General features: G+C 45.9%; 1 protein-coding gene and 1 long non-coding RNA gene across 6 annotated transcripts in view; one reads left to right on the top strand and one right to left on the bottom strand.

The window, feature by feature from the left end:
- The window catches only part of LOC140206150 (uncharacterized), a 72,361-nt gene extending 56,632 nt beyond the window's left edge, over positions 1–15,729 (bottom strand). The window contains exons 1-2 of one of the 2 annotated variants that reach the window (XR_011888073.1): positions 15,265–15,729; positions 14,712–14,857 (exon numbers count right to left, since the gene is read on the bottom strand). This is a non-coding gene — a long non-coding RNA (uncharacterized lncRNA). The remainder of the gene's footprint in view (positions 1–14,711; positions 14,858–15,264) is intronic. The other variant, XR_011888074.1, reaches the window with a different exon arrangement.
- The window catches only part of LOC140206149 (roquin-1-like), a 137,193-nt gene continuing 135,407 nt past the window's right edge, over positions 15,393–17,178 (top strand). Inside the window, exon 1 of one of the 4 annotated variants that reach the window (XR_011888072.1) lies at positions 15,393–15,743. The gene's annotated coding sequence lies outside the window, so the exon portion shown is untranslated. Of the gene's footprint in view, positions 15,769–17,178 lie in introns of all 4 variants that reach the window. The other 3 variants (XM_072274385.1, XM_072274388.1, XM_072274386.1) reach the window with 3 other exon arrangements.

The raw sequence follows: 17,178 nt of genomic DNA, 5'->3' as shown, positions 1-17,178 counted from the left end.
TTTCCTCCTCCATAACCCCAGTTCTCGGCCTTCTCCCCTTTGATGCCATGTCCAATCTCGAACCTATCAATCTGTGCCTTAAATACACCCAACACCCTGGCCTCCACAGCTGCACATGGCAACAAATTCCACAAATTCACCACCCTTTGGCTAAAGAAATTTCTCTGCATCTCTGTTTTGAAAGGGCGCCTCTCTAACCTGAGGCTGTGCCCTCTTGTCCTAGACTCTCCCACCATGAGAAATATCCTTTTCCCATCTACTCTGTCTAGGCCTTTCAACATTCGAAAGGTTTCAATGAGATACCCCCTCATCCTTCTGAATTCCAGAGCCATCAAACGTTCCTCATATGATAACCCTTTCATTCCTGAAAGCATCCTTATGAACCTCCTCTCAACCCTCTCCCAGCGTATCTTTTCTAAGATGAGGAGATCGAAACTGCTCGCAGTACTCAAGGTACTCACTAGTGCCTTATAAAGCCTCAGCATCACATCTTTGCTCTTGTATTCTAGTGCTCTGGCAATGAATGCTAACATGGGGCTTGCATTCCTCACCACCGACTTAATGTGCAAATTAACCTTTAGGGTGTTCTGCACAAGGACTCCCAAGTCCCTCTGCATCTCAGATTCCTGGATTTACTCCCCATTTAGAAAATAGTCTGCACATTTATTTCTACCACCAAAGTGCATGACCATGCATTTTTCAACATTGCATTTCATTTGCCACTTTCTTGCCCATTCTCCTAATCTGTCTAAGTCCATCTGCATCCTACTTGTTTCCTCAACACTACGTGCCCCTCCACCAATCTTCGTATCATCTGCAAACTTGGCAATAAGGCCAGCTATTCCAAAGAAATGGTCCCAACACTGACCCTGAGGGAACACCACTAGACACTGGCAGTCAACCAGAAAAGGATCCTTTTATTCCCACTCGCTGCTTCCTACCAATCAGCCAATGCTCTAACCATATTGGTAACTTTCCCGTAATACCATGGGCTCTTAACTTGGTAAGCAGCCTCATGTGTGGCACCCTGTCGAAGGCCTTCTGAAAGTCTAAATATACAACATCCACTGCAGCCAATTTATCTATCCTACTTGTAATCTCCTCTAAGGATTCCAACAAGTTCATCAGGCAGGATTTTCCCTGAAGGAAACCCCGCTGATTTTGTCCTATCTTATCCTGTGTCACCAAGTACTCCATCATCTCATCTTTAACAATTGACTCCAACATCTCCGCAACCACTGAGGTCAGGCGAACTGGTCTATAGTTTCCTTTCTGCTGCCTTCTCCTTTCTTAAAGAGTGGAGTAATATTTGCAATTTTCCAGTCCTCTGGTACCATGCCAGAGTTCAATGATTTTTTAAAGATCATTTCTAATGCCACCATAATCTCTAACACTACCTCTTCCAAAACCCTAGGGTGCAGTTCCTCTGGTCCGGGTGACTTATGGACCTTTGGGTTTTTCAGTTTTTTGAGTACCTCCTCTCTTATAACAGTAACTGCACCCACTTCTCTTACTTCACACACATCAGGCATACAGCTAGTGTCTTCCACAGTGAAGACTGATGGAAAGTACTCATTTAGTTCATCAGTCATCTCCTTGTCCCCTGTTATTATCTCTCCTGCCTCATTTTCTAATGGTCCTATATCCACTCTCATTTCTCTTTTATTTTTAACAAACTTGAAAAAACTGTTACTATCCACTTTATTTGCTAGCTTGCTTTCATATTTCATCTTTTCCCTTCTAACGATTTTTTTTAGTTGCTCTCTGTAGGTTTTTAAAAACTTTCCAATCCTCTATCTTCCTACAAATTTTTGCTTTGTTGTATGTCCTTTCTTTTGCTTTTACAATAGCTTTGATTTCCCTTGTCAGCCACAGTTGTACTATTTTACCAATTGAGTATTTCTTCACTTTTGGAATACACATGTCCTGCACCTTCCTCATTTTTCCCTGAAACGCACGCCATTGCTGCTCTGCTGACATCCCTGCCAGCAGCTCCTTCCAATTTACTTTGGCCAACTCCTCTCTAATACCGCTGTAATTTCCCCTACTCCACTGAAATACTGCTACATCATACTTTCTCCCTATCAAATTTCAAGTTGAACACAATCATATTGTGATCACTGGCTCCTAAGGGTTATTTTACCTTAAGCTCCCTAATCGCCTCAGGTTCATTACATAACACCCAATTCAGTATAGCTGATCCCCTAGTAGGCTCAACAACAAACTACTCTAAAAAGCCATCTCTTAGGCATTCAACAAACTCACTCCCTTGAAATCTACTATCAACCTGATTTTCCCAATGTATGTTAAAATCTCCCATGACTACCATAACATTGCCCTTTTGCCTCACCTTTTCTATTTCCTGTTGTAACCTGTGTTCCACCTCCCAGCCACTGTTGGGAGGCCTGTATATAACTGCCATCAACACCCTTTTACCCTTGCAGTTTCTTAACTCAACCCCGAAGAATTCAACACCTTCCGATCCTGTCACATCTTTCTACTGATTTGATACCATTCTTTACCAGCAGAGCCACACCAACCCCCCCGCCTACCTTCCTATCCCTCCAATATAACGTGTAGCCTTCGACATTCAGCTCACAACTACAACAGAATTATTTCTACAACACTTTATTTCTTATACTACACGCATTTAGATATAACACTTTGAATACCGTATTTGCTATACTTTCTGACTCTGCATCCCTAATGATTTGATACACAGTCTGTTGGCTGTAACTAAGTCCCATCACCTGCCTGCCCTTCCTGACAATCTGACTGAACGCTATCTTTACCTTTTTACCATCCGTCCTTTCCTGAGTCCCTTCACTCCGGTTCCCACCCTCCTGCCAAGTTAGTTTAAGCCCTCCCCAAGAGCTCTAACAAACCTGCCTGTGAGAATATTGGTCCCTCTCGGGTTCAGGTGCAACCCGTCACTTTTGAACAGGTCATACCTCCCCCAGAAGAGATCCCAATTATCCAAGAACCTGAAGCCCTGCCCCCTGCACCAGCTTCTCAAATACGCATTTATCTGCCAAATTAGGTGCTTAGGGAGTACAAGAAGTGCAAGAGAACGCTTAAGAAAAAAATCAGGAAGGTTAAAAGAAGGCAAAATGTTGCTCCTACAGACAAGGTGAAAGAGAATCTGAAAGGATTATACAGCTATGTTAAGAGCAAAAGGATTGCAAGGGACAAAATTGGTCCTCTGGAAGATCAGAATGGTAATTGTGTGTGGAGCCATAACAGATGAGAGAGATCTTAAATGCATTCTTTGTATCTGTATCTACTCAAGACACAGATACAGAGTTTATAGCAGTGAGGCAAAGCGGCATCAAGGTCATGGACCCCGTACAGATTACAGAGGAGGTGGTGTTTGCTACCCTGAGGCAAATTAAGGTGGATAAATCCACAGGTCCTGACAAGGTGTTCCTTCGAACCCTATGGGAAGCAAGTGCAGAAAAAGTCGGGACCATGACAGAGATACTTAAAACATCCTCAGCAACAGGAGAAGTACCAAAGAATTGAAACATAGAAAACCTACAGCACAATACAGGCCCTTCAGCCCACAAAGTTGTGCCGAACATGTCCTGACAACCTTAGAAATTACCAGGGTTACCCACAGCCCTCTATTTTTCTAAGCTCCATGTACCTATCCAAAAGACTCTTAAAAGACCCTATCGTATCCGCCTCCACTGCCGTTGCCGGCAGCCCATTCCACGCACTCACCACTCTCTGCGTAAAAAATTTACCCCTGACATCTCCTCTGTACCTACTCCCCAGCACCTTAAACCTGTGCCCTCTTGTGGCAGCCATTTCAGCCCTGGGAAAAAGCCTCTGACTATCCACACGATCAATTGGAATGCTGTTCTGCTGTTTAAAAAAGGTTCTGAACATAATTGGATTAGACATTGGCTTAGTGGGAGAAGCCAGAGTGTGGTATTAGAGGGTTGCCTCTCTGACTGGATGCCTGTGACTTGTGCTGTGCACAGGGATCGGTGCAGGGTCTTTGGTTGTTTGTAAATTTGCAGATGACACCAAGATTGGGGGTGTAGTGAACAGTGAGCAATGTTATCATAGCTTGCAGAGGGATCTGCATCGGCTGGAAAAATGGGCTGAAAAATGGCAGATGAAATTTAATACAATGTCTATCTTAATATTGGTTTATATTGTTATTGGTTTATATATTTGAGATAATTCTCCTCTTGATTGTATTTAGGCTCCTTTTAAATCAATAAAAAGACTAATAAAGAAAAAAAGAAAGAAATTTAATGCAGACAAGTAAACAACAGGAATTCTGCAGATGCTGGAAATTCAAGCAACACACATCAAGGTTGCTGGTGAACGCAGCAGGCCAGGCAGCATCTGCAGGAAGAGATGCAGTCGACGTTTCAGGCTGAGACCCTTCGTCAGAACTAACTGAAGGAAGAGTAAGTAAGGGATTTGAAAGTGGGAGGGGGAGGGGGGAGATCCAAAATGATAGGAGAAGACAGGAGGGGGAGGGATGGAGCCAAGAGCTGGACAGGTGATTGGCAAAAGGGGATACGAGAGGATCATGGGACAGGAGGTCCGGGAAGAAAGACAAGGGGGGGGGACCCAGAGGATGGGCAAGAGGTATATTCAGAGGGACAGAGGGAGAAAAAGGAGAGTGAGAGAAAGAATGTGTGCATAAAAATAAGTAACAGATGGGGTACGAGGGGGAGGTGGGGCCTAGCGGAAGCTAGAGAAGTCGATGTTCATGCCATCTGGTTGGAGGCTACCCAGACGGAATATAAGGTGTTGTTCCTCCAACCTGAGTGTGGCTTCATCTTTACAGTAGAGGAGGCCGTGGATAGACATGTCAGAATGGGAATGGGATGTGGAATTAAAATGTGTGGCCACTGGGAGATCCTGCTTTCTCTGGCGGACAGAGCGTAGATGTTCAGCAAAGCGGTCTCCCAGTCTGCGTCGGGTCTCGCCAATATATAAAAGGCCACATCGGGAGCACCGGATGCAGTATATCACCCCAGTCGACTCACAGGTGAAGTGTTGCCTCACCTGGAAGGACTGTTTGGGGCCCTGAATGGTGGTAAGGGAGGAAGTGTGAGGGTATGTGTAGCACTTGTTCCGCTTACACGGATAAGTGCCAGGAGGGAGATCAGTGGGGAGGGATGGGGGGGACGAATGGACAAGGGAGTCATGTAGGGAGTGATCCCTGCGGAATGCAGAGAGAGGGGGGGAGGGAAAGATGTGCTTAGTGGTGGGATCCCGTTGGAGGTGGCAAGTGCAGACAAGTGCGAGGTTTTGCACTTCAGTAGGACCAACCAGGGTAGGTCTTACACAGTGAAAGATAGGGCACTGAGAAGGGCAGAAGAACAAAGGGATCTGGGAATGAGGGTACATAATTCTTTAAAAGTGGCATCACAGGTAGATCGGGTCATAAAAAATCCTTTGGCACATTGGCCTTCATAAATCATTGTATTGAGTACAGAAGATGGGATGTTATGTTTAAGTTGTACAAGACAATGGTGAGGCCTAATTTGGAATATTGTGTGTAATTTTGGTCATCTACCTACAGGAAACATATAAATAAGGTTGAAAGAGTACAGACAATATTCACGAGGATGTTGCCGAGGAAAGAGGACCAGAGGACCTGAGTTAAGAGAAAAGATTGAATAAGTTAAGAGTTTATCCCTTGGAATGTAGAAGATTGAAGGGAGATTTGACAGAGGTATACAAAATTATGAGGGGTACAAATAGGGTAAATGCAAGCAGGCCTTTGGGTGGAACTACAGAGGTCATGGTGGCATTCAAGAGGCTCTTCAATGGACATGTGAAGATGTAGGGAATGGGGAATATGAATTGCGAACAAGCTGAAGAGATTTAGTTTAATTTGGTATCATGTTTGCACAGACATGGTAGACCGAAGGGCCTGTACTATTCTATGTTCTAAGGGAAGTTTGACAAACTTGAGATGCTTTCTTTGGAATGTCTGAGACTGAGGGGAGAAATCTGGATTATACCCACTCCCCTCACACACCACCCCACTCTTATATTCAGTGCCACCCGTTTCCTGGAATTAAAGTTTTGTTCTCTGGTAACAGAACAGGACTTCGCAGTAACAAGGTGTGTGTTTCTTCACATTCGGACGGGCTTTATTCATATGTCGTGTCTCCTGATGGTGGAATTACAGAGGCCAGGGCTGTTGCCCAGAGGGACAATGACACAGGGAACCAGTGTTGTTTTCCAGAGGGACATAGACACAGGGGCCACTGCAGTTCTCCAGTAGGACAGAGTCACAAGGGGCAGTGCTGTTATTGAGTGAGACAGAGATACAGGAGCAGTGCAGTTCTCCAGAGGGACAGAGACACAGGGGGCAGTGCTGTTGCCCAGAGGGACAGAGACACAGGGGGCAGTGCTATTGCCCAGAGGGACAGAGACACAGGTGGCAGTGCTGTTCTCCAGAGGGACAGACACAAAGGGGGAACTACTCTTTATTTCCAGGGGCTATTGTTTCCCCATTAGAGACCAGTGACACCCAGTATACAATCACTTGAGTTCCGAGTGATTCACACTCTCTGAAGTTGGGTGGGGTAGCGGAGGGAGGAGGACTTTGGTTGCTCAAAGAAGCACAGCCTCATATTTCCCCATGGGAACAAATAACTTCCAAAGCATATTTTAAAGGGGGCAGAGAGATACAGCATCCAGTAGTTCATCGGGCACTTCTTGTGTTTGGGCAGCTCTCAGGGTATCATCATCGCTGGCTGAAGGATGCTGTGGAAGACCACCAGAGTCAAACTCAGAATCAAGGTAAATTTATGATCAAAGTATGCATATGTAACGTATACTACCTTGAGATTCATTTTTTGCAGACATTGTCAGTACAAAAAAAACAGAATTTTATGAAAATCTATGCATGAATAGGCAAAGACCGACAAACACCAATGTGTAAAAGAAAACAAGCTGTGGAAAGAAAAATAATACTGAGAACATATGTTATAAAGAGTCCCTGATAGGTCATAGAATCAGGTCAGAGTAATGGTATATGAAATTATCTACACCAATTCAGGAGCCTGATGGTTGTAGGGTAATAACTGTTCCTGAACCTAAAGGTGTGGGACCTAAGGCTTCGGTACCTCATGCAAGGGATGAGCAGACAACGTGTGTACAGTTTCCATATAAACTGGAAGAGTCCATTCAGCCTTCTGAGCCTACTGTCCCCTTCAGTGTGATCATGGTTGTTCATTCACTCCATTCCCATATTTTCCACAGACTTCTTGACTTCCTCGACCACAAGAACTACATCTACTCCCTTCCCAAACATATTTAATAGCTTGGTCTCCATATTTTCATTTAGGGGCTTCCATAGGTCCAGCACCATCTGAGGGGAGAAAATTCTCATGATCTCATTTTTAAATGGTTTAACATCATATCTTGAGGCCCCTGGTTCAGAGTTCCCCTGCTACTGGGAATGTCCTCCTGCATTTAGTCAGTACACTCCTGTTAGAATATCAAGTCAAGTTGTGTTTATTGTCATGTGTAGAAATCCAGTGAGCTATAGTTTCAATGAAAAACTTGCTTGCGGCAACATCAAAAGCACATAGATTCAGACAATGCATCAAACATAAATTATATATAAATTATATACAAAACAGTGAAAGATAAGACAATGTAAAAGCTAGATCTAAGTGAGAAACAAAATCACAATCAAGAGAGAAGTTCATGGTGTGCTGTTGCTGAGGTAGGATTAGGGTTGTGCTGGTCAGTTCAAGAACATGATGATTGTAGGAAAGTAGCTGTTCCAGAACCTGATGGTGTGTTACTCCTTGAGAATAGATGCAGCCTTCGTGCTGCCAGTGAATGTAGGTCCAGTTGACCCCCATCCCTCTTCAAGCATCAGATGGAGGAATCAGCCATCTAAACCCATGTTGCAATCCCTCTGTATAAAGAACATTCTCCCTTGTTATGGAGGTCAAACCTACACACAAAAATCTAAGTGGAATTTCAGTAAGGCCCTGCACAGGTACATCATGACATCCCTTCTCCTGGGCTCAAATCCTCTTGCAATAAAAGACATTTGCTTCCCTGAATGCTACATTTGGTGACTGGGTCACAAGGACACCAAGTCTTGTAGTACCATTCTTTTTCCCCAAACTGTCACCATTCAGATAATAATCAGCTTTTTTGTTTCTAGAACCAGTGGGCAGCCTTGTATTTCTCCACCTTAAACTGCATTTGCCACACCTTTGCCCACCCACTCAAAGTGCATATGCCGCAGATTTGCCCACCCACACAAAATGAATTTACCACACCTTTGCCGACTTAAATTGTATTTGCCACAATATGGTGTCCTCCACACTGAATAAACCAAATGCAGACTGGGTGACTGCTCTATATTCAGTGCACTGTGTAACACTGACTTTCCCATTGCCTGCCATTTTAGTCCCCCATTCCACTCTGAACTATTGGCCTGTGATCTCCTGTACTGTCACAGAGAGGTCCAACACTAGCATGAGGAACAGCATGTTATCTTCAGTCCAGGAATGGCGTAGCCTTCCCAGTTTAATAATGAATTCTACAACTTCAGGTAGAGCCATTGAGTAATACAGCACAGAAACTGATCCTTCAGCTCAACTGGTCCATGCTGACCACTGCATTCTCCTTACTACTCCCAGTTGCCCATGTTAGGCTCATAAGCTACAATGAGCCTCCCTCCAAGTACCTATCCAAATGCCTCTTAAATCTTGCAATTATACCAGCCTCCTTCCTCTGGTAGCTCATTCCAGATACTCACTATCTTCTGCTTAAAGAAGTTATCTTTTTGATATGTTTTAAATCTCTCCCCAAACTAGTCACAAACTAGTCTGTGCACTCTAGTTTTGGACTTTCTGATGCTGGGAAAAGACTATCGATAGCACTCATTATTTTATAGACTTCATTGAGGTCACCCGCATTCTCCTACGTTTCAAGAAATAAAGATCTAGTCTGGCCAACCTCTCCCTATAACTCAGGCCCTGTCATCCAGGCAGTACCTTTGTAAATCTCTTCTTCACCCTCTCCAGCATGATAAGGTATTTCCTAAGAAAAAGATGACGAAATTTGTACCCTGTATTAAACCTGCTGTTCAGGTAGACCATTTGTTTCTGCTTGTTTCTGCCACACCGAACTTATATCTGCATATCTCGACTCTGTTTTATCTCCCCTGGTTCAGTCCCTTCCTACCTACATCCGTTCCCTGGCCCCGATCATTTCATTTTCACCTTGGATGGCCAGTCCCTATAGATCTCCATCCCCCATCAGGAGGGTCTTAAAACTCTGCAGTTCTTTCTATTCAACAGACCCAACCTATTCCCCTCCACCACCACTCTCCTCCGTCTGGCGGAACTGGTCCTCACTCTCAAAAATTTCTCTTTCAGCTCCTCCCACTTCCTTTAAACCAAAAGTCTAGCCATGGGCACTCGCTTGAGTCCCAGCTATGCCTGCCTTTTTGACGGCTACGTGGAACAATCTATGTTCCATCCCTACAATGGTATCAATCCCCTATTTTTCCTATACTACATTGACAACTGCATTGGTGCTGCTTCCTGCACCCATGCTGAGCTCATCAACTTTGCCTCCAACTTCCACCCTGCCCTCAAATTTACCTGGTCCATTTTTGACACCTTCCTCCCCTTTCTCAACTTCCCTGTCTCTATCTCTGGAGACAGTTTATCTACTGATATCTTTTAAAACCCACTGATTCTCACAGCTACTAGGACTAAATTCTTGTCGCCATGTCATGTGCAAAAACGCCATCCCCTTCTCTCAGTTCCTCAGCCTCAGCCACATCTGCTCTCTGGATGAGGCATTTCATCCGACCTAATGAGATATCCCTCTTCTTTAAAGAAAGGGGCTTTCCTTCCTCCACCATCAACACTGCCCTCACCAGCATCTCTTCCATCCTGCGCACATTTGTTCTCACCCCATCCCCCCGCCACCCACAAGGGCCAGGGTTCCTCGTCCTCACCTATCACCTCACCAGCTTCCGTGTCCGGTACATAATTCTCTGTAACTTCCGTCACCTCCAATGGATCCCACACCAAGCACATCTTTCTCTCTCTTCCTCCATCCCCCACCTCCACTTTTCTGCAGGGATAGCTCCCTTCTCAATTCATCCCTCCCCACTGATCTCCCTCCTGGCCCATTCCCATTCCAACATGTCAATCCATGGCCTCCTCTACTGCCACACTTAGGTTGGAGGAGCAACACCTTACATTCCGTCTGGGAAGCCTTCAATTTGATGGCATGAACACTGATTTCTCGAACTTCTGGTAATGTTCCCCTTTCAATTCACCATATCCCATTCCCAATTCCCTCCCTCACCTTATCTCCTTACCTGCTCATCACCTCCCTCTGGTGCTTCTCCACCTTCGCTTTCTTCCATGGTCTTCTACCCTCTCCTATCAGATCCCCCCTTCTCCAGCCCTTTATTTCTTTCACCAATCAACTTCTCAGCTCTTTACTTCACCCTCCCCCACCTCCTGGTTTCACCTAGCACCTTGTACTTCTTCCTCCCCTCCCCCCACCTTCTTACTCTGACTTCTCATCTTTCCTTGCAGTCCTGACAAAGGGTCTCAGCCTGAAACGTCAACTGTTTGCTCTTTTCCATAGATGCTGCCTGACTTGTTAAGTTCCTCCAGCGTTTCGTGTGTGTTGCTTGGATTTCCAGCATCTGCAGATTTTAAAAACGCAAACAACAGGAATTCGGCAGATGCTGGAAATTCAAGCAACACATATAAAGTTGCTGGTGAACGCAGCAGGCCAGCCAGCATCTCTAGGAAGAGGTACAGTCGATGTTTCGGGCCAAGACCCTTCGTCAGAACTAACTGAAGGAAGAGCTAGTAAGAGATTTGAAAGTGGGAGGGTGAGGGGGAGATCCAAAATGATAGGAGACAGAAGGGGGAGGGATGGAGCCAAGAGCTAGACAGGTGATTGGCAAAAGGGGTATGAGAGGATCATGGGACAGGAGGCCCAGGGGAAAGGGGGAGGGGGGAGAAACCCAGAGGATGGGCAAGGGGTATAGTCAGAGGGACAGAGGGACTCCCTTACCACCATTCAGGGCCCCAGACAGTCCTTCCAGGTGAGGCGACACTTCACCTGTGAGTCGGCTGGGGTGATATACTGCATCTGGTGCTCCCGATGTGGCCTTCTATATATTGGTGAGACCCGGCGCAGGCTGGGAGACCGCTTTGCTGAACACCTATGCTCTGTCCGCCAGAGAAAGCAGGATCTCCCAGTGGCCACACATTTTAATTCCACATCCCATTCCCATTCTGATATGTCTATCCACGGCCTCCTCTACTGTAAAGATGAAGCCACACTCAGGTTGGAGGAACAACACCTTATATTCCATCTGGGTAGCCTCCAACCTGATGGCATGAACATTTTCTCAAACTTCCGCTAATGCCCAACCTCCCCCTCGTACCCATCCGTTATTTATGTATATACACACATTCTTTTTCTCTCTCTCCTTTTTCTCCCTCTGTCCCCCTGACTGTACACCTTGCCCATCCTCTGGGTTCCCCCCCACCATCTTTCTCCCTGGACCTCCTGTCCCATGATCCTCTCGTATCCCCTTTGCCAATCACCTGTCCAGCTCTTGGCTCCATCCCTCCCCCTCCTGTCTTCTCCTGTCACTTCAGATCTCCCCCTCCCCCTTTCAAATCTCTTACTCACTCTTCCTTCAGTTAGACCTGACGAAGGGTCTCGGCCTGAAACGTCGACTGAACCTTTTCCTAGAGATGCTGCCTGGCCTGCTGCGTCCACCAGCAACTTTGATGTGTGTTGCTTGAATTTCCAGCATCTGCAGAATTCCTCGTGTTTGCGATGCTAAGTGCCTTCTTCACAACCCCTTCTATTTGCATGGCTGCTTTGAGCAACTGTGCACTTGTACTCCCAGGTCCCTCTGTTGCACAACACTCGTCAATCCCCTGCCATTCACTGGTCTGAATGTCCAAAACGCATCACCTTAGACTACAGAAGCCTGAAGGCACAAACTCAGCGATTCTGGGACAGCCTCTTCCCCTTTGCCATCCGATTCCTAAATGGCCATTGAAGCTTTGGACACTACCTCACCTTTTTTATTAAAATATACAGTATTTCTGTTTTTTTGCACATTTTTAAAAATCTATTCAATACACGTAATTGATTCACTTGTTTATTTATTATATTTTATTTTATTTATTATTTTTTCTCTCCCTCTGCTAGATTATGTATTGCATTGAACTGCTGCTGCTAAGTTAACAAATTTCACGTCACATGCTGGTGATAATAAACCTGATTCTGATTATCTAAGATGAAACCAATTTGTTATACCTCAGCCCACTTCCCTTATTGATAAAGATTGCTTTGTAATTCATTGTAACCTGCTTCACCCCATAGTTCAGTAATATCAACAAACTTGCTAATTGTGCCATGTAGTCACATACAAATAAAATCATTTACCTAAATAATGCATAGCAGAGGTCAAAACACCGACCCCTGTGGCCCTGCCAGTCACAGGCCTCCAGTCAGAGAATCAACCTTGAATCATCACCTTCTGCTTCCTATCATCGAGCCAATTATAAATCCACCTTATTAGCAACTCCTAAATCTAACGCCACCTAACCTTCCAGATCTGTCTGCCAAATGGGACATTGTTAAAGGCCTTACCGAACAAGACAACATCCATTGCTCTACCTTCATCTATCCCCTTAGTCACCTCTTCAAAAAACTCCAAAAGGTCAGACATGATGTCAATGCATGATGCCATGCTGACTACTCCAGACCAGGCCCTGACTATGAAAGAGAGAGCAAATCTTGGCCTTCAGAATTCCCTCCAGTAACGTCACTACAGCTGAAGTTAGGCTCACAGTTTCCTGGCTTGTTATTGATACCCCTCTTCAACACTGGAACAACAATAGCCACCCTCAAGTCTCTGGCAGTTCACCAGTGGCTAATGATGAAGCAAATATCCCTGCAAGGGCCTCTGCAGTTTCTTCCTTGGCCTCTCATAAGGTCCAGGGGAGCACTTGGTCAGGCCCTGTTCCAAGCCTTAAGACATCTTCCCTTCTTGGCATCCGTGATATTCTCCTTCATAAACAATGAGGAGAAATAGACATCAAAAATCTCAGTTATCTCCTGCAGCTCCACGCATAAGTGGCTCTGATGGTCTTTAAGAGGGCCTGGTCGCTCCTTAGTTAACCTTTTACTGTTAATATAACTGAAGAACCTCTTGGTATTATCCTTAGCCCTGCCTGTTAAATCCATCTCATGCCCTCTTTTTGCTTTCCTGATTTCCTTTTTACACGGTTTATACTCATACAGGGATTTATTTGCACCCAGCTGCTTAAAGGCAATGAATGCTTCCTTCTTTTTCCAGAGCAGAGCCTCTGTGTCTTGTCAGCCAGGGTTCACTGAACTTAATATGTCTACCCTAACAGGAACATGCTGCCCCTAGACTCTTAAAGTGACCTTTTTAAAACCCTTCCACTTGCTAACTGCTCCTTTGCTTTTAAATAGATTCTCCCAGTTGAACTCAGCTAGATTCTGCTTAATGCCCTCAGAGTTGGACCTGCTCCAGTTCAAGATTTTAACCCGTGAACCCGTTCTACCTTTACCCATGACTATTTTAAAACCAATAGAATTGTGGTCACTGGACCCAAAGTGCACCCCAATTGCCATTTTGGCTACTTGGCCTGCCTCATTCCCTAAGAGGAGGTCCAGTGTTGCTCCTACCAAGTACTGTATGAAGGAACTGTCTTGAATACACTAATTAATTCCACCCAATCCAGGCCCTTTGCAATCTGGGTGACCCAATGGATACTAGGAAAATTGAAATCTTCCAATAGCACTGCCCTGCTCCTCTCACAAATACATGCAATGCCTTAACACATCTGCTCTTCAAGTTCCCACTGCCTCTTGAGGCTTTATAATATAGCCTGTCAAGGTGTCCATAGTCTCTTAAAGTTGTTACTGGCGGGGATGGTACTGAAGACAAGTTCCCACTACCTATTAAATGCTCCCAATGGTTTGCGTCTCAAGTAGCATCTGAAAACCAAGTCCAGTTCCTTCACGTGTGGCTTAGCTACTAAGCCCGGTAGAATTGTTTCAGCTGACAGGATAAGGGGTAAAAGCCAGTTACTGGAGCCTGAAAACCAGTCGCTTCGGGCATTTGGGGCTTTTCAGCAGTGGTTGGTGGCTCATCTAGAAAGAAAACGCTGATCTCAAACCTCTGCTGCCTTGCGGCTATACCCACTCATGGAGAAGGCTTCAGGAGCAAACCCCGAAGAATAATCCGGAGCTCTTCTCTCAGCCATGTTTCTGTTAAGGTCACAACATCCCAGTCTCTGGAGACCCTTAGCTCATCTGCCTTACTTGTTAAGTTATGTGTATACATATAAATAGACGTAATTTAAAGCTGAGGTCCTACCTGCCCTTTTATTGTAAACATGGCTATCTTGACTGCTAGGCTTACATGCTCTGATTGTTGCACGAACTTGTCTTCTTGCTGATTTCACTCTGTCGGGACCCATGCTCCTGCCGATCATTTAAATCCTGACTGGCGGTAAAAGCAAATTTCCCCACTAAGATGTTAGCCCCCTCTGGTTCAAGTGAAACACTTCCTTCTTGTAAAGGTCACCTCTACCCCAGAAGAGATTCCAATGATCCCAGAACCTGAATCCCTGCGCCATGCAACAGCTCTTCAGCCATGCACTCACCTTACTATTACTGAACTCTGCAGTACATGGCACCAGGAGTAATCTGGAGATCACTGCTCTTGAGGTCCTCCATTTCTCATCAGTCATCCATGATATTGGCTCAGCTTGATTTTCACATATTCTGTCCATCTCCAAAATACAAAAGCCTACATACAAATGGATTCCTGTTATTAAACTCAAAGTTCAGTTAAGGTACAGTACATATTTTCACTGCTATGAACATCAGAACTAGTTTCTTCTCTCACTTCAGCTTTAGCAATGCTCTTTCATGCACTTTTGATGACATTAAAATATGGTCACCATACCCATAGCCCTCTGTAACCCTTGACCTAACAATCTACCTCATCATGGCCCTTTCTCTGCAGCTGTAACACTATATTCTGATTCTGCTATTGTTTTTTCTCCCTTTGTACTTCCTCAATATACTAATGCTTTGGAATTATCTCTATGGATGACACACAAAACTACGTTTTTCCTCTGTATTTTGGTACACAATATGATTCCAAACCAATTCCAGCAGCAAGTGCATTCTCAGACTTGGGGACAAAATCACCTTGTGGACTTTAGTAAAAATGGAGACATTCTGGGAGGAAATGATATGCCCATTCTGACCTGCCAGGCACATCCTCCCACTCTGTATTTCACAACTTCCACATTCTTGCGCCGACTTTCTCACCCTCTGACTATTCCCGTTCACTCACAGATCACAGAACCTGGTTACACTGGTCAGATCCTTATACCCACAGCTTCTGTTCTTCCTGCTCTACTCCAACTTCAACAGCGACTCTGTTTCTCTCCTCATAGAAGCCGCACGACCTGCACCATTTCCAGCACTTGCTTCTAATTTCCATCTCACACCCTCCGCTGACGCCGCTCTCTGGGGAGAGATTGTTCTCCCCGAGAAGGGGATTATTCTGCTGAGTTTCCCAGTGGCGGCGGGAGGAACAGGAGCGCGGGAACAGTTTTCTACGGCTCCTGTGGGTCGGGGGAAGGTGCTGGGCGAGCACCTGTTTCCGGTTTTCCGGGCTGCCGGTAGGTTGTGTGGTGGGGCTGGCCGGTAAGGAGGGGCGGTCACGGTTAGCGGACAGGGAGGGAAGATGAGGGACGGGCACGGTTACCGGGGAGGGAAGATGAGGGGTGGGCACTGTTAGCGGACAGGGAGGGTAAGGAGGGGTGGGTACAGTTAGCAGGGAGGGAAGATGAGAGGCGGGTACGGTTACCGGAGAGGGATGGAGGGTGAGGAGGGGTGGGCACGGTTACCATGGAGGGTGAGGAGGGGCGGGCACGGTTACCATGGAGGGTGAGGAGGGGCGGGCACGGTTACCATGGAGGGTGAGGAGGGGCGGGCATGGTTACCGGGGAGGGAAGATGAGGGGCGGGCACGGTTACCTGGGAAGGAGAATGAGGAGGGGCAGGCTTGGTCACCGGAGGGGTGAGCACGGTTACCAGGGAGGGAGGGTGAGGAGGGGTGAGCACGGTTACCAGGGAGGGAGGGTGAGGAGGGGTGGGCACGCTTACTGGGAAGGGAAGGTAAAGAGGGCGAGGAAGGAGGGGAGAGGCAGACACGAGGCCATGACAAGGAGGAGCTCCGGGATGTGGGGTAGCCACCTGCTGCAGGTGCTGACAACAGGTTTTATCCCACTATCATCCTGCCTGTGTGACTGGACCCTCCCTTGTACCTCTTGAAGCTTCTGCCTCAGCTCAGGCCTGCTCAGTGGCTCAAAACATTTTCCTCCACGGATGTCTTCTGACCCACTGAGTTCCTCCGGCCTTTTTACAAGTAGCTCCAGATTCTGGCATTGCAGAATCTCTTGTGTTGCCAGGACTTGAAGAATTCGATAGGGAGAGGCTAAGCATGTTGGGACTTTGATTCTTGCAGCATAGGGAACTGATGGATGATGTGATGGAGGTGTGTAAAATCACGAGGGGCATATGGTGAATGAACTCAAGTCTTTCTTTCAGGGTTAGGAAATCAAGAAAGAGTGGGCATAGATTTAAAGTTTAGGGTTCACAACCTTTTTTTATGCCATGGAGTAATACCATTAAGTAAGGGGCCCATGGACCCCAGGTTGGGAAGCCCTGGATTAAGGTGATAGGAAGTTGGGGGCAACTTCTGTATGCAGAGGGCAATGGGTATATGGAACAAGCAGCCAGAGGAAGTGGTGTAGGGAGGTACAATTACAACATTTAAATATGGATAAGCATTTAGGAAAGGGATATGAGCTAACTTAGATGAGTGAATGAGTTGGGCCAAAAAGCCTATGTATGTGCTGTATTACTCTGACTCCACATATTATCTCTGGAACACCGGAACAGGTCCTTCAGCCCCCTACATCTGCACCAACCATGATGCCAAATGAATATAATGCCATCAGAATGCATGTGGTCCATATCTCTTCAATCTCTGTTCAGATGTCTGTCTAAATGCATCTTAAACATCACTGTCATACATGGATTGGGACAGTAA

Source organism: Mobula birostris, chromosome 12 (genome assembly GCF_030028105.1).
Source record: "Mobula birostris isolate sMobBir1 chromosome 12, sMobBir1.hap1, whole genome shotgun sequence".
Lineage (NCBI taxonomy): Eukaryota > Metazoa > Chordata > Chondrichthyes > Myliobatiformes > Myliobatidae > Mobula > Mobula birostris.
The sequence above is the reverse complement of the archived record's forward strand: the minus strand, read 5'-3'. Positions and strand labels throughout refer to the sequence as shown.